We start from the raw sequence: 26362 nt of genomic DNA on the forward strand, positions 1-26362 counted from the left end.
AAGGTAAACGAAAAATACTTTTTATACCTAATGTAAAAACAGTAAATAGAGTTAACTGTTGAAATCAGACTACCGGAGTATAACGTGACATAAATCTAAACGTGTTACATGCATGTAACTGTTTGTGTGTGTGTGTGTGTGTGTGTGTATTTCCAGCTGTGTTTTCTTATAGCCGTTTGGTGTCTTGTTGGTGAATTAAGTTTCCCCACTTGCTTATTTTAGCAGTCTTCCAAGTAATATGCTACTGATATATACATACCTTGTTATTCTCTATAGAAGTGTGAGCAAGTTATTTATTGTGGGAACTTGTCAATAGATTTATCCTTAATGCATCGACCATTCATAGATATATACACTAGATGTCGCCTGGCCTATTGTTGTCTATTGGACGGAATGCGTCAATAGCGCCGCCATCTTGCTACAGGGTAGCGCTCCTTTGAAATGAATGCGGGACCAATGTACAGTGGAGGACTGTGGCCATCCAAAGTCAGAGATATACACATATACACATATATCTATGATCGGGAGTTTTCCTGGATGTTAGTATGTTTTTTTTTTTTTTTCTAATTACGAAAATTATAATTTTACATCACTTTTCTACATTGATGGATCAGTGACCGCATGGGCATTCCTGACAACAAGCTTGTGTTTGTGTGTACAGAAATGTACTATCCACCCTCCCTGTTAAATTTGATCTAATCATGTCCTGAAACACACCTCCTCTCCTGCTTTCACTTCTCATACTGATGGAGAGAGCGATTCGTTTGTGAATGAATCCCCCGAACGACTCTTTCACTAACGTTAGCCGACAATAATACAAGTTTCTGGCAGCGCAGCATCTCGTTGTCATATTTCTTTTGCATTGTTTGCTGATTTTATTCAACAAAACTAGCATAAGCCGAGTGTTTAGTGTGAGTTGGAGCTTCTTTGTCTTATGGTGAATGCAGTAAGTGACTGTATTATCACCAATAACATTACCTGATTAGGACAAAAGTTCAGAACATACAAAAACAGAAAAAAACTTAATATTACCTATGAAATGTTCTGCCTTTGTGCTTTGATTTCTTTGTTTGCTCGTTTCTACACCCGTAGACAGCGCTAAAGTCCCGCATCTTCACGTAATAACACTGTCTTGACCAGTGCGGTTGAATGACATTTGTCCTGGGAGCACTGTACCAATGTGGCGGCGCTATAGACGCATGCTTAGGGTCCCTATGCGATATCTAGTGTATATATCTATGTCGACCATTAAGACTTCTCACGTCAGCCGGCTCTCTTTCCGGCAATTTTCCTTCTGCATTCACACAATGCAGCATTCCAGCAAGCTACCAGTAATGTTACAACTTATTATTCTGGAAAATTACCTAAAGAAATTTAATAAAACTTTCAAAAAGGGCCAGCTCACACATTAACCCTTTTCGGAAAATTGCGGGTAATTTAATTAAGGTCTGTATGTGTGAAAGGGGCTAATATTATAACTACTAACTAAAATCAATTACTAGTATTAATCAAAATTTTGAGTCTCCTTATTAGGAACATTACAATGTTCATGAGGTCTTTTTAAAATATCATCAGGACTTATATCTGATATCAATGCAAAAGCACAAGTTGTTTTTGAGAAGTTCAGAAGAAGAACAAGCTGTCCTGCCAGTGGCATGATTAATAAAAACCCAATCACGCAGCTCCAGCATGGCTACCTTTGCCAGGTATTTTAGGCCTCAGACAAGTAGGCTATATGGTGCGTCTCCATCTCTCAGACTAGATTCAAGAAGACCCCGAGGGATGCTGTGAATAGCCCACTCTCCCGCCAAGGTCCAGTGTTACTGCAAAATGTCCCAAGGTAGAAAGAGCCCTGGAGAGAGAAAGAAAGATAGAGAGCGTAACAGAAGAAGAGGTTCAGATTACACTGAAAGGGGGATGTTGTGTCAAAATAGGCCTTTAGAGTGGCGACAAACCATGGGCCACCGACCTTACCACTTTGCCAAGCAGAACATTCCTGCTGGATATTTTTAGAGGTGGCATTTAAAGTTGGTAGACTATCAACTCCCAGGCAATCTGCAGTATTTCCTGTTCCTGTAAAAGAGGGAGGTCTGCGACACAAAAGCCCACCCAGATGGGGCCTGGCTATTAATAGATGTCATCGATTAGTTACGTTTTTTGATTAGAGATTTCGGCACGCAATTGTTCGGTGTTGTTCATTATTGAGCATGATTAATTGTGTTCCTTGTCTAAACCAAACTAGGGTGAAACGCAGATCTGTGAAGCGTCTGGTTGCTTGCTTTGATTCCAGTTTATGTTGATGAAGCCAAAATGACCTGCAACTCATCTGTCCAGCCTAGCCAATGTTTTTTTTCCAGGCCATGAGTCAGTTTAGAGGAGATTTATAATGAAAGAGTATCTGTAAGTTAATGTGTCACACAATATCTGTGAACAATATTGATGTTTATGAAAGGGCATAGAATGCTGAGGTCTTTGTCTTTCTCCCTGTTAGTCAACGGTAAGATTTGTTCACATGCTTGTGTATGATTTATAATGCAATCGAAGCATGGGCATTGCTAGGCCTAACTGTACACTAAATGATCGCCCCCTTTGGGGATTGATAAGGAAACCGCGGCAGATTTCAGCTCCTCCCCGTCTTTTGTTTTTCATTTGATCAGCAAACCACAGCCGTGGACAGCGAGAGATAAACCGTTATAATATTTGCTTATTTGCAGTTCTTTGATATAGATAACCTTGTATCACCTGAATGCCAATGTCACAGAGGAGCAGGAGGGTTTTCTCTGCATTCCCCTCATCAGCACAGCTGTTTCCTCCAGTGAAAAATGGAACTCTTAACGAACATTTGGCTATTTTTATTTCAAAATGAACTACCAATATTAAACACTTTACAGTTCGTGTTAGCTATACCATACAGTCTTGCACAGAAAGGATTAAACACAGTGACAGAAGCACTTAGAGAATGTACTCGTTTTAACTGTCAATAGCTATGTTTCCATCCACGCATTTTGCAAATGCGCATAAAAAAAAACAGTTGATGGAAACGCCATGATGCGCATAAATTTTGAAAATGCGCATAAAAAAACTTATGCGCCTATCTGGGTAGGATAAACTTTTTATTCGATAAGAAAAGATGACACCTTCAAACGCCACTGCGCGCTCGCTGCTTGTAAGGATTGTCTTCTGAGGCGCATTCATTTAGAAAAGATTAATGTAGCATCTCCTACTGCAGCAAATGCAGTTTTTACTGTTGATATTTGGTGCCAGTTAATCAGGAAGTGACGATTTTGTTCGCTTTGACTCGTTGGATGGAAACGATGCTTCATTCGCACAACTTTTATGAGATAATCCAGTTTTGCGCATAAAGTTTATTCGCATTTTTGGATGGAATATAGCTATTGAGAACACATAGCTATTGAGTCACTGACAGAGATAGAAACATCAAGTGTTGTCTAATATTAGAAAAAAATACTTATTTATTATTATTATCATTCAGATTGTGAAATATGTGAATTAGCCTGTAAATTTAAAAATATATATTTATATGTATGTCATTTAATTAGAAAAGTGGCAGTTTATTTATTTAATACATGGAAACAACAAATGCACTTGAATATAGAAAGTGGTTTTTACTACAGTAAACAGGTGGGTTGAGCCTATTTGGCTAACACATTTGCTTTATATATATATATATATATATATATATATATATATATATATATATATATATATATATATATATATATATATATATATATATATATATATATATATATATATATACTCATTTTGCAAGTCACCTAGTGTTAAACAGTCGAGTTTTTACTATTTTTAAAATCCATTTAGCCTATTCCAATGTCTGGCGGGAGCACTTTTCCCTTAGCTTAGTAAAAAACATTGAATTGGATTAGACCAGGGGGCCCAAACTCGGTCCTGAAGGTTCGAACCCCAATTAAACACACCTGAACTAGCCAATCAAGCTCTTTCTAGGTATACTAGAAACTTCGAGGGTGGTGTTGAAGTAAGTTGGAGCTAAACTATGCATGACACCGGGCCTCCAGGACCGAGTTTGGACACCCCTGGATTAGACTATTCAGCTTGATCTCATGAAGAAACGTAGCTATTTTATGTTTTGTCAGTTTTGTATGAAATTTCATACGGAAATGTACGACTTAAAAACAGGCATGGCACCCAACTCCGCCCCTAAACCCAACCATAATCAAATCATACCAAGTTGTATGAATGAGATCATACGAATTCATATGAATTAGCCACCAAATTTAAAAGTTACAAACTTTTGTGAGAAAACTCTTAAAAAAAAAAAAGTTTTGGTCATTTTTCTATTTAAAGCTTAACACTTCTGTAGATACATTGCATACTAAGAACAATGGAAGAAAAATGTTCCTATTATAGCTCCTAAAAGGTGGGGATGCTTCCCTTCTTCTGAGTTTAACTGTATTGCTCTGTATTACTCAGTGATTGAACATTGAGTATTGTAATTAATTGGTTTGTCATTTATAATTCATTCAAAGTGTTATGTTTTGCATATTTAGACTGTTATATTGTCCACTATATGATCACAAAGTTAAAAATAATTGAATTGGCATATTAAAAAAATATACAACTGTTTTAAATAAAACAGAGCAGAGTTAGAGCGTTGCTGTGGAAATGGTAATTTTCTTTATAAACCAGGAACTATTTACACTGTCTATCTCCATTGTACAGTAAAAAGACAGCCCAGGTAAGACCGTCACAGTTGCGCTGGTATGAAAATAGCAACAAATCGCAGCAAACATGACTTGCGCCTTATTGTGCTGCGTGTATGATAGACTTTGCCTCTAGATCGTTAAAAAAGAGCACTCGACCACCTTATACATGGTCAATGCCGTGGTCTATTTCAGTTCTTCAAAATAGCAACATGGCAACAATACACCTTAACACACCTTTTTAGATCAGCATGCTCAGGAGTCCACAAAGTGGCGCAAATAGATTTGATAAACAACGTGGTGCAAAATGTGAAAATTAGGGTTGCGCTGTTCTGAAAATAGCAACAAAACATGCCAAACACTTCAGCCTTATTGCGCTGGATGTGTGATAGGGCTCAATGACTTTAAACTGTAAATGTTTCAACTCTCCCCAAACTTTTTGAACAGTAGTGCATTTTATTCTGTCTGCATGCTATTATGTCATAAACCCCTTTCACACATACAGACCTTTCCGGAAAATTGCCGGCAATTTTCCGGAAAGCTTGTATGTGTGAACAGGTCCTTTTTGAAAATATCGGTAAATTAGTTCTGGCTATTTTCCGGAAAGAGAAGTTGTAACATTACCAGCAATTTGCCGGAATGCTGCGCTGTGTGAATGCAGAAGGAAGATTGCCGTAATAAGCGCGTGCACGTCTAGAGCGTGCTGACGTGAGACGTCTGCTTTAGCCAATCACAACAGTCAGACGCATTTACGTCCGCGCGGTTTGTGAGAATAAAAACCTTTGAATATTTTTCCAGACACATTTAGCTGCTAGAAGTTAGTCAGATCACGTTTATATGTTCTTCTTATGCCAACTGTGTAAATAATCATTGATGAGATGCTTATGATAAGCCGTTGTTTGTTTACCTTTAAGCTTTGCGTGTGCCTGTGAAACAGCCTGTGAGCGCCTGCACATGCACATATTATGAACATCTCGACATGCGAAAGTGATCCTGAGAAAGTTGTTCACAATATTGATCATCCACAGAGTTTGTAATTTAGTCAAATGTTTACAAATACAAGCGCAGCCGTTTAAAGCTCATTTGTGGTGAATGATGTCAGAATATACCGGTATTTTGGAATGGATGTGTGAATGCTCTTTTCCGAAAAATTTCCATAACGTCCTCGCCTGTGTGAACAGCGCTTTTTTGAATATACCGGTAAAGTCGTTCCAGAAATTTTCCAGATATTTACCGGTATCACTGTGTGAAAGGGGCTATAGACTGCACTATCTCTGTTGATTTTGATTAATCTCTTTTATCTGCTTTGCTCTGCATTAAATGAACACCCTTGACTCAGCCCACAGGGAGACATAGATCACTGCAAGAGTGTGAAATGAACAAGACAGCTTCGTTGTTAACAAGGGCAGCGCTAGTGAAATGGGCGCTGGTGTCACAGATGCTTGAATAAGTGCCTGATTTTTTGTTAGAGCTGAGATGGTGACAGGATGGTGAGGACAGCATGTTTCCTAAAGATAGTGTTTTCCGTGACATGGGCTAATTGGCGGCGAAAGGCTGAACGGAACTGGCATTATCGGATCTGGCTTTATGATCCTCAGACAAAGCTGAGAGTTTTATTTCCCTTTCTCCTTGATGTTATGAGTGAAATTTGTGCATGAATTCTTTTATTGCTTCCAACACGTAAAATCTACTTTCAAGATTGTACTGATGACTTTTCCACAGTCTCACACTTGCAGAATAAGGCTGGACAGTTTACACCTGTGAGTTAGTCAGTGTGTGATGAGGTTTGAAAAACTGAAGCGAAGGAAAGTGGCCATTTTTACACCACATATGGTTTTTGTGAATTCAGTAAACTTGTGGTGGCAGAAGACAAATGACCACTTAACAAAAACAACCATTATGACCACTAAATACAAACAAAACCTTGTGAAGTCTTGTGTATAAAGATATATCAGGATTATGAATTTTAAGTGACTAATGTGTCACTCAGTATTACACCCATATCAGTTGAGCTCCTACTTTGGAAAATTCTTACACACAATAACATTTGTGTGGCATCTGAATTACTTATATGATGAATTAATATTTTATAATAATGTGAAATGTTCTTGAAGCTATTCAGAAACTGTAGCTTGATATTCTCAACCCAGGTTCATTCTGATTACGTACCACTATATACATTTTTGGAGAGTGCCAAATACATCCCAGGAGCTATGTTTTTTTTTTTTTTTTGCTTTCTCAAATTCAACAGAGGTCGCTTTGTACGCTTTTTGAGATCTGAAATTTCTCCCGTGAGTGCCATTCGCTCCTGCTGTTCTCACATGAATCCACCAGAGGCAGCTGTCGACTGATTTACTGACTGACCTAAACCCAACCGATAGTGTTTTTAAAAAAAATAATAGATCAGCGCCTACAGAAACGTTTATAGGGCACTCTCATTCACACACATACACTATGGCCAATTTAGTGTATTTAATTAACCTAAAGTGCATGTCTTTGGACTTGTGGGGGAAACCAGAGCACCCGGAGGAAACCCACGCCAACAGGGAGAACATGCAAACTCCACACAGAAATGGCAACTGACCCAGCTGGAGCTAGAACCAGCGACCTTCTTAAAGTGAGGTGATTGTGTTACCAATTGCGACACTGTGACGCCCAATTTGGATGATATATATATATATATATATATATATATATATATATATATATACAACAGTTCAATTCTGGTTCTTGAATCTGATTGGCTGATAGCCAAGATATATTTAAGTAATATCAACACCCGTAAAGCCCCTTTACCCTTTGTGTATTACTCCGCCCACATACAACCAGCAAAAAGCAGACACTAAAGATTTAAAGTTTAAAAGATGCTTGCTCAGCTGTTTAACTATCAGCTTAGGATTTGAATCCAAGGCGGAAGAAAGTAGTTCCTCACTCAAAAGGGTTTTTGAGAATCTCCTTGTTTGATTTTGTTTTCATATAAACAATTATTCTATCAAACTGTTGTATAAACGCAATATCACACTCGTAGCAGTGCGATATGGCTGTATATCGGCACTGGTGGCACACCTCCCACCAGTGCCGATATACAGACATATCGCACTGCTACGAGTGTGATATTGCTCATATATATATATATATATATATATATATATATATATATATATATATATATATATATATATATATATATATATATATATATATAAACAGGTGATCTTTGAGAGAATTACGAATGATAAAACAGCCAAACACAATTGACTGTAAATCACAATCCAGTGGTAATCCCACCAAAACTTAATTTGATTAACAAATGATATGTAATTGAATATAGACAACCTGAATACATTGACTATATTGACTTAACTGACTATATAGACAAATTACCAACCTATGTCATACATGACCGGCTGCAAAATCAAACATGTTGTGTTGTGCAGTAGGACGCCAAATTCGACAACCAAAAATAAAAAGCTTAGCTTTTACCGTACACCACACTGCTTTTAATGCCAACTGCAGACATCTTTGGCTATAAGGGAGCTGAATGTTGCAGCATTAACGAAGTGATGACCTAATTAGAAATACTTGACTCTGCAGTTCTCATTTCATATCAGGTAAGTTGAGGCTATGTTGAATCACACACATTACCCAAAAGACGACGATATGATGATCAGTATTTGAGTTTAGGATTTACGTGGACAGGACCAGCTGATGAACCACGACCTTTATGTGTGGTTTGTCAAGATATTTTGGCTAATGACAGCATGAGACCCGCTAAACTTCGACTGTTTTGACTGGGATGGACAGTTCTTGGATCTGTTCTATTCATATTGAACCATCATCCTAGTTTTAAAAACGTTATATAAAAATACTTGTTATTACTCTGTAAATAATTGCACTTTCATGCAAATGATGATAAAAGTGAGTTAACAGTCTGACATCTGTCTGTGTCTATATATATATATATATATATATATATAAATATATATATATATATATATATATATATATATATATATATATATATATATATATATATATATATGTGTGTGTGTGTGTGTGTGTGTGTGCGTGTTTGGGAGGAAGGAGGGGGGCGCCAATGGATAAGTTGTGTCAAAAGGGAGGCCCACTGTCTTAGACTTTGATAAACCCTGATCTAAACTCATTAGTTACCCTAACATTGAATTCTAGCATCATTTTAATTCAAACATATAATTCCTGACATTTTATGTTGTCCATGAAACTCAAATGACATTTTTGGAAGAATGTTTTTACCATTTTTGCCCACACGGTGAACATCAGAGTGCTCCAAAACAACACTAATTCTGTGAGTTCTTCTGTATGGCTTCTCATGTAATTCACAGAAGAAAGAACATCGTGCAGGCTTGGAACGACATGAGGGTGAGTAAATGATGACAGAAGTCACATTTTTGGAAGTACTATTCCCTTAATGTCTGAGTGTTTTGACACGCAGAGGTGCAGACCCTTCTCCAACACTCACTCGATACCTGGAGGAGTGTGTCATGCAGCATATGTCAGACCTGGAGCAGGCTTTGGATCTGGCCGGCGTCCTCCTAGCTCTGCATCCATCTGGAAAACGAGTCTGGCCCATAAATCAGAGGATCCAGCGAGATATGCTATCACGGGCTGGCAACGGGACCAGCTACAGAAATGGGGGTCTATCATAAAAAAAAAAAAATGACGACAGCAACATATAGAATTGCCCTCACAAATACAGATGTTTCTGGAAGCGCAGCGGCTCTTTTCCCAGCAATAGCATGCACCATCTGCTGAATCGTTCAGTTCACCTTTTCTATGTACCCCTGCGCACTAAGAGCTTACCCAAGATAAACACTGCGATGTTGTGTGAAATGGAGAGAAGTGAAGTGAAGGAGAACATTAGAATCTGAGCATTGATGGCAAGGCAGAAGTTTAATTGGGGTAATGAATCTACACTGCTGGTAAAAATAAAAAGTTTTTAATGCGTTTGAAATTCATCAAAGCTGACTTTTTTTTAATTAAAATGCAACAAACGGTGCACTGGTTATAAAATTATTTTGTGATTAAGCAAATAGAACAAAAAAGGTGTAATTTCTATGATAAATAATTTAGTTCATGCAAGAAAAAAGCCCCCCACCCCCCCAACCACAAAAAAAAAAAAAAAAAACCTTTAAATTCTACATATATTGTGGATGCATCAGTACTCAATTAAGCCGTGTTGAAATTAAGGGCTCTATTTTAACGATCTAGGTGCAAAATCTAAAGTGCATGGTGGAAAAGCTTTAAGGGCATGTCTGAATTCGCTTTTGCTATTTTAAGGATAAAAAAGTACGCTCTGTCGCATGGTCTAACAGGGTTGTGCTTATTCTCTTAATGAGTTATGGGTGTGTTTTGAGAATAACGTGCATTAAACCAATTAGAGTTTCATCTCACGCTCCCTTTAAGAGTCAGTTGAGTCAGGTCATGGTGCATTTGCTATAGACGTGCCTAGAAAACAAGCCAATAGAACGACCCTCCTCCATTCAGGATTGTGTTGTCTATTGTGTAATGATTAATTGAAAGAGCTTATATACTTGTTAGCAAGTTGTGTTATTTGAAAGTAAAACTAGCTTTTGTTGAATATTTTACATGTTTTGACACGGCATGTGCGTTTTGCAAGCAAAATGTGTTATTTTGACCAAATGTACCGCTATTTAAGACTGTGTGTTAACTGTTTTGAAAATGTGGAGTTTCAGTTGACGGCTGCATCATAGCAATCAAGAAAAACTGTAATGTTTACACACTGATTGCTAATTGAAGATTTGTGTGAAGGAGTGTCACACCCATGCATCAGTGAATTCATGCTGATCTTGGTAGCTTATAATGGTTAGGAATAGATGGTTTCTGTTTGGTTACCATAGCCAAAACAATGAAGTTTGGACTGCTTGAATGACATCCGTGTCAACTATTTTGATAAATGGTAGGGAAAATGTGTCACCCAATGAGAAAGGGTTTACATTTGCAAGACCTGTCTTCTGCTCTGCTCTGCTATGATAGTGATAATGAAAATGAAGTGGAACCTAGTTTCTTGCACCAGGTCAAAGCAAACAAGAAAAACTGTAATAACATTATACAAAAGCAAGTTGCCATGAATAAACTGAAAAAGCCCCCCAAGATGAAGAAGGCATGGAGGCAGTGGCTTTTATATTTATGTAGAAAGTAATATTTTTTTTTCTAAATATTTTAACTCTTTAATTCTTTTTCATTTATGAAAATATTTGTGTATTGCTGTACATCCTGTGTGTATTAAGCAATGTGCACACTTAAGGTGCACAACTAATGCGCTCTGCGCTGGACTTTAGATTGCGCAGTCTATTTTAGTTCCTCAAAATATCAACGCGTCAACAATTCACCTTAACATATATCTTTTATAGACCGGCACACCCATGAGTCCACAATGTGGTGCAAATGGATTTGCTATTTAAACAACATGGCGCAAGAGAAAAATTAGGGTTGCGATGGTCTTAAAATAGGAACAAATCGCGCCAAACATGTCTTGTGCTTTATTATGCCGGGTGTATGATAGGGTCCTAAAGCTTTAGCTTTCTTATAAACGTTAGTTCAATCAAAAATAAAAGTTTTATTATTAATTAAGCACCCTTATATTGTTCCAGTCTTCCGTGACCTTCATTCATCTTTGGAACATAAATGAATACTATTTTTTATCATGAATCTCTATGCACGAGCAGGGTGATGGGTCACCTAATGGCAACCCATCACTGGCAAACATCCATACACACTCATTCACACACAACCGCTCATACACTAGAGTCAATTTTAGCATACCCAATTCACCTATACCACATGTCTTTGGACTGTGGAGGAAAACCGGAGGAAACCCATGCGAACATGGGGAGAACATGCAAACTCCACACAGAAATGTTAACTGACCCAGTCTGGGCTCAAACCATCGAGTTATAATTACCTGAAAATGCTTCAAAACAAAGAATCTCTGATAGCACGCTGTACAACAAACAAGCTGTTGGAAGTGAAAAGAAAATGTCTCCCATATGTTTTGTTGTTGATGTCGACACCAGATGACTAATCGCTCTATGGTATTTTGACACAAATTTATCTGTCACTTGATAGAAGCCAAATTAAGCAGATGCAACACGGGCAGATTGAGCAACCTGCCTACAGTACATCCTATTTTTAGGGACATGCAGCTCATATACATAGTACTGCATTCTGATGTTTATTAGGATGTTTGGATTCAAATTTTGTGTGACTGTCACCATTTTTGTGTGTGACCAAAATCACCATGTGAGAATGACTGGTGCTCTAAAAGGTCTGTATGACGGTACAATGATTATATAAGGTGTAAAATACATGGTACTTCTAAACAGTAAAAAAAAAAAAGTAGACTTAACTTAAAATTGTAAGGCTGCACAGATTTTTTTGAGTTGACTCAACTTTTAATCCAAGTACTGCAATTAACTCGATTTAAGTCAACTAAAAAATCCAGGTAGCAAAGCATTCAGGCCCAGATTTGACATAAAGCAATCTTGTCTGGCACTGGCATACAGCATGTGGGCAAAACATGGTCCGGGTTTCGCAGAGATGGCACCATTTGGCCCAGATGTTAAAAATGTTTATGTGGGCCACATAAGTTTGGCCTATCTTGACCCACTTTTAAAATACATTTGTATTAATTTTGAGTAAAGAATAAACTCCAATCAGGTCGCTTCGACAAAAAGCACAGGCATAAAGCAAAATGCTTCAGATTATCAAATTCATTGCAGTCATGACACACTAACATATCTTGCCCAGTTTAGGCCCAGTTATGGGTTATTAACTTGGCTGAAACTTGGCCCAGATATGGTCCATGTTTGGTCCTTGCATGGAAGCCAGAATTGGTCCATTCATGTACCTTTATTCACTGCGGCATATGGGCCAAGCAAAACCTGATTGAATGGGCCAGATCTGGGCCAGAGAAATTTTGCCATGTGGAAAGCTCTGCAACAAATTGCCTTACAATTTAAGTTGAATCAACTTCTTTTTTTACACTAATGTATAATAATAATAATAATAATTTCTTACTTTTATATAACACTTTTCTGGGCACTTAAAGTGCTTTACACATAGGGGGAATCTCCTCATCTACCTCCAGTGTGTAGCATCTACCTGGATAACGCGACGGCAGCCATTTTGCGTCAGACCGCACACCACACACCAGCTGATTGGTGGAGAGGAGACAGAGTGATGAAGCCAATTATGATATGGGGATGGTTAGGAGGCCATGATGGACAGAGGTCAGTGGGCAGAATTGGCCAGGATGCCAGGGTTAAACCCCTACTCTTTTCGAAGGACATCCTGGGATTTTTAACGACCACAGAGAGTCGGGACTGTCCGAAAGACGGCGCTCACTGAGCAGTATAGACCTTTTTCTTGGAACGCAAAAATATCCATTATGCTTTGTGTGTATGCGCAACGAGAATGCGAAGAACTTCCTGTCAGCAGCTGATGCGTGTAAACAGTCACATTTGGACAGCTTTGAAACGATAGTTTTAATCTATTTTACCTGCTTTTATCCTCTTTGAACTAATACTGTTGTCCATCAGCGCCATCTCCTGGCCTGATCATTTAAAGAAATGCGATCTAATAGGATGGAAAACAACTGCTGTGAGGCATTTTCCCCTTGTTGTCAGACGGCATCTTCTGCAGTTTAAACATTGCTAAAGTCAACATTTTCTCTTGATTTCAAATATATAACCAGCCCAAACAAATGTAATTCACCAAAATGTTCAACACACACACGTAGCCTGTGACAGAAAAACACAAACCGTGGTAAAAACAATACACGAAATGAAACACAAACGGCTCGTGATTAGAATGAACAGCAAATCAGCCAGCAGAGTATCAATAACAGTCTTTTATTGGTCATTTTTGTAAATTGCACGACTTTCATACATGTTAACTTTCATGCCAGTACTCTGGTTTGCTCTCTCGCTCTCTCTGTGTGTGTGTGTGTGTGTGTTAAAGAGCCGCTGAGCTAACAGCTGACAGGCCGGGAACACACACTGTATTTCTGACGTGACCTAGGAGAACGTTTTTCTCGTATTTCTAACGCGCTTGAACCACAAGTGACAGAAATGTGTCTGTTAAAGCCGTTATAATCTAAGTTGTGTGTGACAAAAACACTCTGTTATCCATTAAAAACGTTATTGAAACCCACTTTCGGAGCGCAAATTACCAGTTGTACACGCTGTGAACGGAAGTTTTTAGCATTCTACCGGAAGCATGCAGCAGCATGAAAAAGGTCTATAGAGTCCCCGTCACTATAGTGGGACATTAGGACCCACACAGACCGCAGGTTGGGCGCCCCCTGCTGGCCTCACTAACACCACTTCCAGCAGCAACCTAGTTTTCCCATGTGGTCTCCCATCCAGGTACTGAACGGGAGCAGCCCTGCTTAGCTTCAGTGGGCGACCATGTGAGAGTTGCAGAGAGCTAGCTGCCGGGAAAATATATTTGTACATCAATATTACCATATTCATGCTGATTACTTACAACAGCACCATGGTATTTGACATTGTTTTTACATCATACAAAGAATTACAGGCCTACTTTTGTGCTAGCCTAATTTGTGTCTGCTCTTTCTGTCACCTGTAGTTATTTTTGTAATAAAGAAATAGTAACTTCATTATGCATAATGTTTGTGAAAGTCTTGTATACTAACTATGTCTTGACAACTCTGAAACCTCCTGTTTAGGCCCCTTGTTTATTGGCTTGTCACTTTGAAGGACAGTTACCGCAACAACATCACATAACAGTGTTGAATTTCAAAGAGATGGCGGCATGCAGACTGCTCATGTGTGCATCCCTTTGAAGCCCATGACTCGTATCGGATACAAACAATACTGGATAAATATAGAGGCAGTGCCGTTAGGTATTACATGGAGCCTGACCACCTTTCATACAAAATTTACTAATGAACAGAAGCCAAAAACAATGTTATTTGTTTTTTTGTTTATATTTGTAATACTGACCTTTGTTTAATTGCATTTGTATATAGTTTCTTCATTAGAAGATTAGAGTTAATCTTTTGTTTATCATGATTTATTAGCAAATGAATAGTTGTAAAGTTTTAGATCTCTGCTTTAACAACTTTTGATGATAAAATATTATTTAGAAAAAATAATACTGTAGAAGAAATAACGCGTATTGAAATTGTTGTTTATTTTCATAGCTCTTTTACAATATAAATTGTGTCAAAGCAGACGTTGCAAAACGTTATAGTAAACTTAAACTGTATCAGTCCAGTTTTCAGAGTTTAAGTTCAGTTTAGTTCACTTCAGTTTGGTTTAATTTTCACTAATGAAAGTCCAAACACTGAAGAGCAAATCCAATGATGCACAGCTCCACAAGTCCAAAACCAAGTAAGCCAGTGGCGACAGCGGCGAGGAACAAAACTTCACCAGTTGACGAAAGAGAAAGAAAAAACCTTGAGAGAAACCAGGCTCAGTTGGGCACGACCATTTCTCCTTTGGCCAAACTTCTTGTGCAGAGCTGCAGTCTAGGCGCTGGAGGCTGAAGAGCGTTAAACGTCCATCGTAAAGAAGCTGCAGGTGTGTGTGGGTCACCTACATACAGTAGATCCGTAAAAATACATAACAGAATAGCTTTTTGTATCATAATTTACAACACAAGCTCAGACAATATTTTGTTTTAAAATACTAAAAAATGTCAATGAAAGTCATTTTGTTAAACTTTGCTGTAACAAAAGTTATTGGAGCAAAGGTCAAGGTTTTATAATGCACGTCAAAAGCAAAAAATAAACAAAAAAATCCTATGAATCATGAGCTTTTGAAATTTGCTAATACATTGTTTTACAGTGAATGCATTACAATGATCAAAACTGCTACAAATGGCAGCAGATTCCAGCATTAATGATGTTACCAAGGTTTTATTAAAGAAAGAAACAACAACTGTTCTTATTAAATATGTTTCATCAAATAATCCTAAAAAAGTTAATGTTGTGATAGTGTAAATCTGTTTTTTATTTGACAAAATATTTATTTATATTTATATTTATTTATTTCTGATCTCTTCTTATGTCACATTTTAAACAAAAAAGCTCTGATTTTTTTTATGAATGTTAACAGCACAAGAAAACAAACATATCTTTCTCATAACTATAAGTTGTGAAGTCAGAGAAACCATTTTTACCAGACAGACAGATAGAAAATTCATTTCTTATATTCTTATAATTTTATATTTGTGTATTAATTTGAACTTTATCCCAGTGCTGGGTTGCAGTTGGAAGGACATCTGCTGCGTAAAAAATGCTGGATAAGTAGATGGTTCATTTTGCTGTGGCGACCCCTGATAAATAAAGGGACTAAGCCGAAGGAAAATGAATGAATGATGTATCTGAATTTGAACTTTAAGTACTAAGATATTCTGATTTCAGTATTTTTTTTAAACACTTTTAATTGTAGTTCTAGTAGATTTAAAGTAAATTCAGCCCAGGGTCATTAGATTTATGTGCCTCAGCCAACATTTTTGCAAAATGTAAAATGCATTGCACAGTCATTGCATGTTTTAGACATTGACGTTTATTTATTTATTTATTTATTTAAGGCACATTATATTCATCAAAAGTGACAATAGTTTAAAAAAATTACAAAAAAAACATTTTTTTTTCATTATAGATGTCGAATAGTTAAAAAAATATATCAACAAAAACAGTTTCTTGAGCATCAAATCTGCATATTATAATAATATAATGTGACACTGAAGACTGGAATAATAATGCTGATTTTAATCTATTTAGTTATTTTCCCACAGCATTTACTGTATTTTTGCTAAAACAAATGCTATCTTGGTAAGCAGGAAATACTTTAAGTTCTTGGATGTGTAAATGACTATAAATGGCCCTGACAGTCATTGTTTGAGTCCCAGCAGGGGGCATTGTCACATTTGAACTGGACAAGCGAGTTTGAATGCTGGAACAAAAGCAGTGACATGAGCTCAATTGACTGCGTCTCTGCTTTTATTTAGACGTGGCAGAGCAGCATTTGTAAAGCAGGTTCAGTGACCTCCAGTGCCATCCTCATAATGCGGGGCTGACCTGTTGACAGCGCAACCCGAGAGAAGTCCTTCACCCTCAGGGAGGAAGCGTTTTAATAAGCTCCAGGGCATGGCCCGTTTGGCCTCAACTGTGGCTTTCGGATATCGCCTCATTGCCTTTAATGGCTTTGAAGAACTTTGAAACAAGCCTGCTGTGTGCAATTGATTCAGCCAGAAGATGAAATAAAATGGTAAATGACTGAAGTAACAAACCTGTTGCTTACTTGATCCAAATGAAATGGAGGATGACAGAAAAAGACTTAACAGGTCTCATTAAAGAAAGAATCTATCTATCTATCTATCTATCTATCTATCTATCTATCTATCTATCTATCTATCTATCTATCTATCTATCTATCTATCTATCTATCTATCTATCTATCTATCTATCTATCTATCTATCCATCCATCCATCTATCTATTTATTTATCTATCATCCATCCATCCATCCATCCATCCATCCATCCAACCATCCATCCATCCATCCATCCATCTATCTATCTATTCATTTATCTATCATCCATTCATCCATCCATCCATCCATCTATCTATCTATCTATCTATCTATCTATCTATCTATCTATCTATCTATCTATCTATCTATCTATCTATCTATCTATCTATCTATCTATCTATCTATCTATCTATCTATCCATCCATCCATCTATCGTCCGTCCGTCGCTCTCTCTATCTATCTATCTATCTATCTATCTATCTATCTATCTATCTATCTATCTATCTATCTATCTATCTATCTATCTATTTATTTATCTATCATCCATCCATCCATCCATCCATCCATCCATCCAACCATCCATCCATCCATCCATCCATCCATCCATCCATCCATCCATCCATCCATCCATCCATCTATCTATCTATCTATCTATCTATCTATCTATCTATCTATCTATCTATCTATCTATCTATCTATCTATCTATCTATCTATCTATCATCCATCCATCCATCCATCCATCCATCCATCCATCCATCTATCTATTTATTTATCTATCATCCATCCATCCATCCATCCATCCATCCATCCATCCATCCATCCATCCATCCATCCATCCATCCATCCATCCATCTATCTATCTATCTATCTATCTATCTATCTATCTATCTATCTATCTATCTATCTATCTATCTATCTATCTATCTATCTATCTATCTATCTATCTACAAAGGGAGATAGAAGGATAGAAATGTCACAATTAAAACATTTTTTTTGCAGTAAGAAAAACAGACAAAAATGTTGGCTTTGTATTTTAAAATGTTATGCAATTATTCTCAATTTGACCAGTCTTACAAATGAACTATTTTATCAATCATCCTACCTAAACAGTTTGAAATACTTCAAAATGTTCTCATGTAAAAGTGAACCCAAAGAAAAATGCAAACTCTCTGCCTCTATTTTGTTTGGTGGAGGATGGTGGAGTTGCTCTTTATTTCTTTTAACAGTGTCATTTGCATTAAGCTGAACTGAATTAAAGTGAACTCATCATCAACAGTGACGTTTGTATTACATTTTTTTCTCAGTCGCTTTGGTGGGTTTCTCAAAACACTAGTGCATTTCTGCACAACAGTTAATGCATCTCTCAAAACAATTAGTACAAACTGCAAAACCTAGCTGATAACCTGCAAAAGCGTGTCACATGCTCAAAATGGATAGTTCATTCCTCAAAAGCAAGTATTAATGTCAATCAAAGTGTCAGTATCATCAAGATGAAACGTCCTGACACCATTGTTTATGAACAAGATAGTCAAATGGCTTTGTCATGTTTTCATTATGACAGTTTACTCTGGACATTTTTTCAATGCAAAAAAGTCAGATTTTAGTGACACTTCCTGAAAATGCTCAAGACAGCACTATATACTATTTGCACAGCCATTTGAAAACTACAGTAAAGTTAGACATCACTGCATTTAGTTAGGTATCTGAGTACAAGACACTGAATATGTAGGTTTCAGTTTCACTGCATATGCTCGTTGCAATTCTAATTTATTCACAGCATTGTGCAAAAGAATAAAACAAACCCTCATTTACAACAAACATAAATTTCCTTTGGGTAGAGCTGTGCACTATATTGCAGAACATATTTGAACTGAACCTACAACATACACAGGTCTGTAAATCATTCATCAAATTCATTTTAGAAGAGATTTTCAGGAAAAAAAAAAGTATTTTTTTTTTATAACATTTGCTTGACAAATTTTGACAACTAGTACAACATTCTTGTAAGTAATGACTCAAGTATTGAAATGAGGACTATTAGTTGTACATGGAATGACTATTCAGCATTCACAAGTTTAGTTAATTTTGACTGACATAAGCAAATGATAATGTTATAAACAGCAGAGAGTTGTATGAAAGCAATTGATGCATGTCCAAAAGCATTCACAATTTGTTGGAAGGAATGAGAAAGTGCTACTAGGATGTGCGCAAATGACTAATTGTTTTGAGAAATGCATTAACTGTTGTGCAAATGTAAATAGTGTTGTGAGACATGCACTAAAGCCACTGAGGAAAAACTGTAAACTGAACTGAATTAAACTGAACTCAACCTCAACAGTGATGTTTGTATTGAACCAAACTGAATCAGTTTTAGTTTAATTAGAATTACACCATCATTCTACAATTCTCTCCTGCCTGCCTGATATACTGGAATGAAATATTGTTCATTTATTCTTTCATTTTATTTTCGGCTTAGTACCCTTATTATTCTGCCACAGCGGAATGAACCACCAACTTATCTAGCATATGTTTTATGCAGGGGATGTCCTTCCAACTGCAACCCACCACTGGTAAACATCTATGCACACTTCTGCATTCACACACATACACTACGGACAATTTAGCTTACCCTATTCACCAATAGCACGTCTTTGGTCTTTTGGAGCATCCAGAAGAAACCCACATGAACACGGTGAGAACATGCACACTCCACACAGAAATGCCAACTAACCCAGCCAAGGCTTGAAGCTTGAACCAGTGGCCTTCTTGCTGTGAGGCAATTGTGCTACCCACTGCACTACCGTGACTCCTGAAATATTATTTTTATTCTCTTTTCTTCATCTGCGTTAAGCTGCTATGACACAATATACATTGTACAAGGGCTTTAGAAATAAACTTTAAGAACAAATGTCTAAAAAATACCCCAAACTATCAATCAATCCATTTTATTAGATGTAATCCCTGCAAATAGTCTCTGATCCGAGAAATAAAGCCGGCAGCTTCTGTGAAGTGCTGTCTGATATGATTTATGAATCCAGCTGTGGAAGAGAGACACCTGTCCACTCCTCCATCAGCAGAACGTCCCGCAATCTGACACAACATGCTAACCTGAGCAAGAATGTCACCCTGCGCGGCCTCCAGGTCAACATGGGGCACATCTCAGTGACAGAGCTCTTCAGCACAGCCTTGTTCATCCAGACCCGTGAAGACGTGACTGACACTCACTCACCTCACCTCTGACCTCTGACCTTCCCAAAAATATACAGTGGTATTTAGGATTTTATGATGTGAAATTAATGGGACGTTCTATTTTACAAGTTGACTATTTGATATTGCATCCATTAAATTAAATCTCACAATGCTCTTTAACAGGTTTTCATAAATTTTACAGCTTGAATACTGTTAACCAATACTTTTGCCTTAAAGCAAAAAACAAAACAAAAAACCCTACAGTATACTGAAAACCCTAATGTTGTCTTTACTTAAACAATCTGGTAAAATTGACTGAACATAACTTAAAATTTAGCATTTTGGTCCTATCACTTAAAAATATGAGTTAATTAAACTTATGTACCATGAAAATGCATAAACTTAAGATTTCAAGTGTAGCGAGCTCTAAATCATAATTAATACTTTGAAAAAAAAGCCATTTTCACAAATGTAGTCTTGACTGTAAAATTCTAATATGTGCTAATATATGTCTTTTTTTAAATCAGAAAACAAATGGCTTCAGGTATAATTGTCCATCATAATGTGAATAAATGGCTTCTTATTTTTTGTTTAAAATTTATTTACATTTTTCCATAATATTTTATTGCACACACGCATACACACACACATGCATGCATATATATATATATATATATATATATATATATATATATATATATATATATATATATATATATATATATATATATATATATATATATATATTGGTAACACTTTATAATAACTACACACTATAAATCATTTATTAAGCATTAGCAAATAGTGAATTCATTATCTGTTAAGCATTAACTCTACATTAATAAGTGTTAGTAAGCAGTTTATAACTGCAGCTACAAATGCTCTATTCTTGACTTATAACCACATTTAAAATGTGCTTAATAATTGTATTTTCATACATTGTTAATGATTTATTTTTCATTACTAAATTAAGTATTGCATTATTTACAAACCAGTTGTATTTAAGAGTAGTTGGAGGTTTTTAACATCATTCAGAATGAGTTAGTAAATGATTAATAAACTATTGAAATTAACGTTTATATGTCTTATTATTCAGGCATATATTAAAGGTTACTATGTATGTTAATAATTGCTTTATTAACTCAATTTCACCTAGTTTTGTGACCTAATCTAAAGTAAGGACTATTCATGCTTTATAAATCCTTTATAAATGACAAATAAAGGCTCAGTGAAATTCTAAACAGGAAAAATGACATTATTCATTCCTGTTCAATTAAAGATACACAAATGAAACTGTGCTTCAAATGAAAAATAAATCTTTGCAACCTGATCTAAAATAAAATCACTGTAGAGTTTAAACATTACATTTTATTACATTGTTTAATTATTATATTGTTGTTTTATCCAGTTTTGTTGTATTTTGACACTCCTGTTATTCAGCAATGTTTAAACTTTACAGTAATTTTACATTTTAGAAAAGATTGCAGATTATACTTCATTTGATTCTGAGCCTTTATTTGTCACTTTTAAGGGATTTATAAAGCATGAATAGTCCTCACTTTAGATCAGGTCACAAAACTGCATGAAGTTGAGTTAATAAAGCATTTATTAACATATTAGTTGACTATTAGTATATGTCTGAATAATAAGACATATAAAAGTTGATTTCAATAGTTTATTAATCATTTACTAACTCATTCTGAATGATCCTAAAAACCATCAACTACTCTTAAATACAACTGGTTTGTAAATAATGCAATACTTCATTTAGTAATGAAAAATGTATCATTTACAAAGTATGAAAAAACAATTATTAAGCACATTTTAAATGTGGGTGTAAGTCAAGAATAGAGCATTTGTAGCTGCAGTTTTAAACTGCTTACTAACGTTTATTAATGTAGAGTTAATGCTTAACGGATAATGAATTCACTAGATGCTAATGCTTTATAAATGATTTATAGTGTGTAGTTATTATAAAGTGTTACCAAAATTTTTCTTACATGTTTTATCCCTTTGTGATATGTAACTTTACTGTTTTGTATGTGTGATGATGTGTTTTTTTTTATTTTAGGTTGCCTTTTAAAATTTGGCAGGAGGCAACAGATGAAAATTAGCCCTTGTGGCTAACTCTGGCTTAATTACAGTTTTACTGTTTATTAATGAGCATTGTCCCTGTTAAAATAAAATAATAAAATAAAATTCAAATTAAAAAAATTAATTCTTGCTTCATGCTAAAACTAGCAAACAACAATTGCGTCGTGCATAGCACTGCATTGCGCCGGGTGTATGATAAGGCCCATTGACATCACCACAGATTCTCACCATATTTTCTGACCAATCAAATGCTCTCTAGCATCTGACATGCCCGCCCCCTTCAAGACACTTCTCATTTGCTTTTCATTTGATGTGTTGGATTTCAACCACACTCACTGATCACAACAAAACTTCATTGGTAATTTATTTTTATAAAGGTAAGAAGCTACTAGAATAAAAAATCTAATTAAAGATGCACATTTTTAAGCACTTCACAGGACCTGTAAAGACATCGAAACACTAAAACAAATGACTTCTATATAGAGACGATAGAGCGTGATATGATTTTGCACAGTATATGAGTGACAGAGCTGCCAAAAGAAACAGACAGCCTCAGGACTAACTGTTCTTGGACTTTATCTGAGCTCTGTATAGATGACAGGTCCTTGAGAAAGAGGGTGATTTGTGGATGTTAAGGGAAGGGTTGTGCTACAGCGACCCTGTCGGAGGCCTAAAGTAGCTCTACAGCCTTCACATGCCTAAAGATGAAGAGGAAGAGACGCTCAGGCCGGGACATGTGACACCTCCAGCCACTCACTGTTTACGCTGACCCAGAGTCAAGGACTTTTCTCTGTTTGCTGAAAATATGTATAAAGCAAAGCCTTTGAGTTAATCATGCAAATATAGGCGGTTTGTCAGCGTATAACACAATTCTGATATTTTAATGCAAGTTATAGATGTGAAAAAGTGCTTTAAACCACAACTGAATTAAATAAAAGGATTTAAGTGTTTTATCTATCAGATGTTTATTTAATTCTGAGATGTGGGAATCAAAACATGCTACCGTTTTGGAAAGAACCTGAAAGTAAGTATTATTTAATAAATGTAACAAATAATGTAGGTTTTAATAATATATTTCTATTAAATGTTCTCTATCTGACAAAAGTCTTGTCGCCTATCCAAGTTTTTGGAACAACAAATAATAACGACTTCTAGTAGATCATTTGGTATCAGAAGTGGCTTATATGAGAATACGCTTATTTTACAAAAATAAAAGATGATTATAGTTTAATTTTTAATTATTCAATTAGTACAGTAAGGTCTGACTTTGCTTAGACAAAAGTCTTGACATTTAAGAGACATAATGTACAGTATAAAGTCATGCTGCAGTGGAAACATAATTATTATTTTGTATGACTCCCATGAGCTTGGAGGACTGCAGCCATACATCTCTGCAATGACTCAAATCACTTATTAATAAAGTCATCTGGAATGGCAAAGAAAGTGTTCTTGCAGGATTCCCAGAGTTCATCAAGATTCTTTGGATTCATCTTCAATGCCTCCTCCATCTTACCCCATTTATGCTCAATAATGTTCATTTCTGGTGACTGGGCTGGCCAATCCTGGAACACCTTGACCTTCTTTGCTTTCAGGAACTTTGAGGCAGAGGATGAAGTATGAGAAGGAGCGCTATCCTGCTGAAGAAAATGCCTTCTCCTGTGGTTTGTAATGTAATGGGCAGCACAAATGTTTTAATACCCCATACTAAGTGTCACCCCAAACCATGATTTTTCCCTTCACCAAACTTGACAAAATTTTGTGAGAATTTTTTGGTCTGTGCGGCTTCCAATAGGTCGTCTGCAGTTTTTGTGATATTTGGGATGCAGTTAAACAAATGATTCATCAGAAAAATTTACCTTCAGCCTCTTTTCAACTAGAAGTCAAATTAATATGTGTTGCTGTTACAATTGGGATCGACGACAAGACTTTTGTCAGGTTGTGTAGGCTCAGTAGAAATATTTAACAAAAATAATAAAATTTACAAAAGCTAAACAAATTGACCAAAAACTTAAATATAGCATAAAGACAATGTAATATTAACATAAAATGGAGCTCATTAAAATGTGTTCATTCATTTAAAATATAATTCAATTTAGTATCACCAAAATTAACATTTTTTTTGTAACTTTTTGGAATCTTACATTGAATAATGGTGGACATTACTTGACCCATACCTCTATGTGTGGTTTATTTAAAAACTAATTTCGAGAGCGTCACATGCTTATGTTTGAACACAGCCGGTACCGCTTTAGCTCTGTATATTTGCACCAATCAGATGAATACTGACACACTATAAATAACCAGAGCTTTCTACTCCAGTCATCTTCATCTTAAAAAATCCCCCCTTTCACACCTACTCCTCCCCTTCTCTGATAGGGTAGCACGACAGCCCAGTGGTTAGCACTGTTGCCTCAAAGCAAGAAAGTCACTGGTTCAGCACCTCTACGAGCCAGTCAGCATTTCTGTGCGGAGTTTGCATGTTCTCCAGGTGTTTGCGTGGGTTTCCCCCAGGTTTCCTCTCATCGTCCAAAGACTTACAACTTAAGTAAATTGACTACTTCAAAATAGCATCTTAAGACAACACTTAGGCAGATATATCTCAGCACGTTCAAAAGCAGGGAAGTTCGAGATCTACCTGAGGTCAAACTCTCCTCTTGCCCTTCAAATGGGAGGGAGCCCTGTGCTCTAGGATATTCTGACAGCATGCTAAATATGCTTTATTATCAATCATCAGCAAAGTGTGAACTCTCAAATTGTATTTTGGCGTTTTGTTTACATAAAAATGTAGACAAAACGCCAAAATACAATTCGAGAGTTCATACTTTGCTGATTCAATTTAGTATCACCAAAATTAATTATTATTTTTTTTACTTTTTGTAATCTTACACTGAATAATGGTGGACATTATTTGACCCATACCTCTATGTGTGGTTTATTTAAAAACTAATTTCGAGAGCGTCACATGCTTATGTTTGAACACAGCCGGTACCGCTTTAGCTCTGTATATTTGCACCAATCAGATGAATACTGACACACTATAAATAACCAGAGCTTTCTACTCCAGTCATCATCATCTTAAAGAATCCCCCCTTTCACCCCTACCCCTCCCCTTCTCTGATAGGGTAGCACGACGCTCTCGAAATTAGTTTTTAAATAAACCACACATAGAGGTATGGGTCAAATAATGTCCACCATTATTCAGTGTAAGATTACAAAAAGTAAAAAAATTAATAATTAATTTTGGTGATACTAAATTGAATCAGCAAAGTGTGAACTCTCAAATTGTATTTTGGCGTTTTGTCTACATTTTTATGTAAACAAAACGCCAAAATACAATTCGAGAGTTCACACTTTGCTGATGATTGATAATAAAGCATATTTAGCATACTGTCAGAATATCCTAGAGCACAGGGCTCCCTCCCATTTGAAGGGCAAGAGGAGAGTTTGACCTCAGGTAGGTCTCGAGAACTTCCCTGCTTTTCTCTCAGGCAGTAAATGGGAAAAATTTTCAATCAGTGACAAGTGAATCATCTCTGTAGTTCATTGTTATTCATGAGCAACTGTCAAAATACAGTTTTGCCATCATAAAGTTTAAAGCATTCAGTTAATCATAGCAAATTTATGCTCATTTTAATCAACACCGACATATATGGAAAAGATGTGAGCGTATGATGTTTTCCACTTTCTCCGCTGAATCAATTACAAAGAGGAGGAAATGTAGCAGAATGCGGGATTAATAGTTCTGGGATTAAGATCTGACCCGATCACCCGACCCAAACATCTGCTTTGCGTCAGGTTTAATTGATTCGTTTTGTGTGTTCGTCTTCTGAAATGCTAAAAGCGGATATATAGATATACTGGATTCTGGAAATGGTGTTCCCGCTTAAAACCATACATTGGTGGGGCAGATGTTAAAACAGTTTTAGAAGAGCGTGTGTGACTAAGTCAACCCAAATGCAAGTAATAAGGAAGATCTTATAATCGTGTGACCACATAATGGCCTTTGGGACAAAATCCACCAATTTTATAACG

General features: G+C 36.3%; 1 long non-coding RNA gene across 1 annotated transcript in view; it reads left to right on the forward strand.

The window, feature by feature from the left end:
* Window positions 1–9698, forward strand: part of LOC141377121 (uncharacterized) — a 13144-nt gene extending 3446 nt beyond the window's left edge. Inside the window, exons 2-3 of the long non-coding RNA XR_012389147.1 lie at window positions 9003–9101; window positions 9175–9698. This is a non-coding gene — a long non-coding RNA (uncharacterized lncRNA). The remainder of the gene's footprint in view (window positions 1–9002; window positions 9102–9174) is intronic.
* Window positions 9699–26362: the final 16664 nt, after the last annotated feature.

The sequence above is a fragment of the Danio rerio genome, chromosome 13 (genome assembly GCF_049306965.1).
Source record: "Danio rerio strain Tuebingen ecotype United States chromosome 13, GRCz12tu, whole genome shotgun sequence".
NCBI classification, from domain to species: domain Eukaryota; kingdom Metazoa; phylum Chordata; class Actinopteri; order Cypriniformes; family Danionidae; genus Danio; species Danio rerio.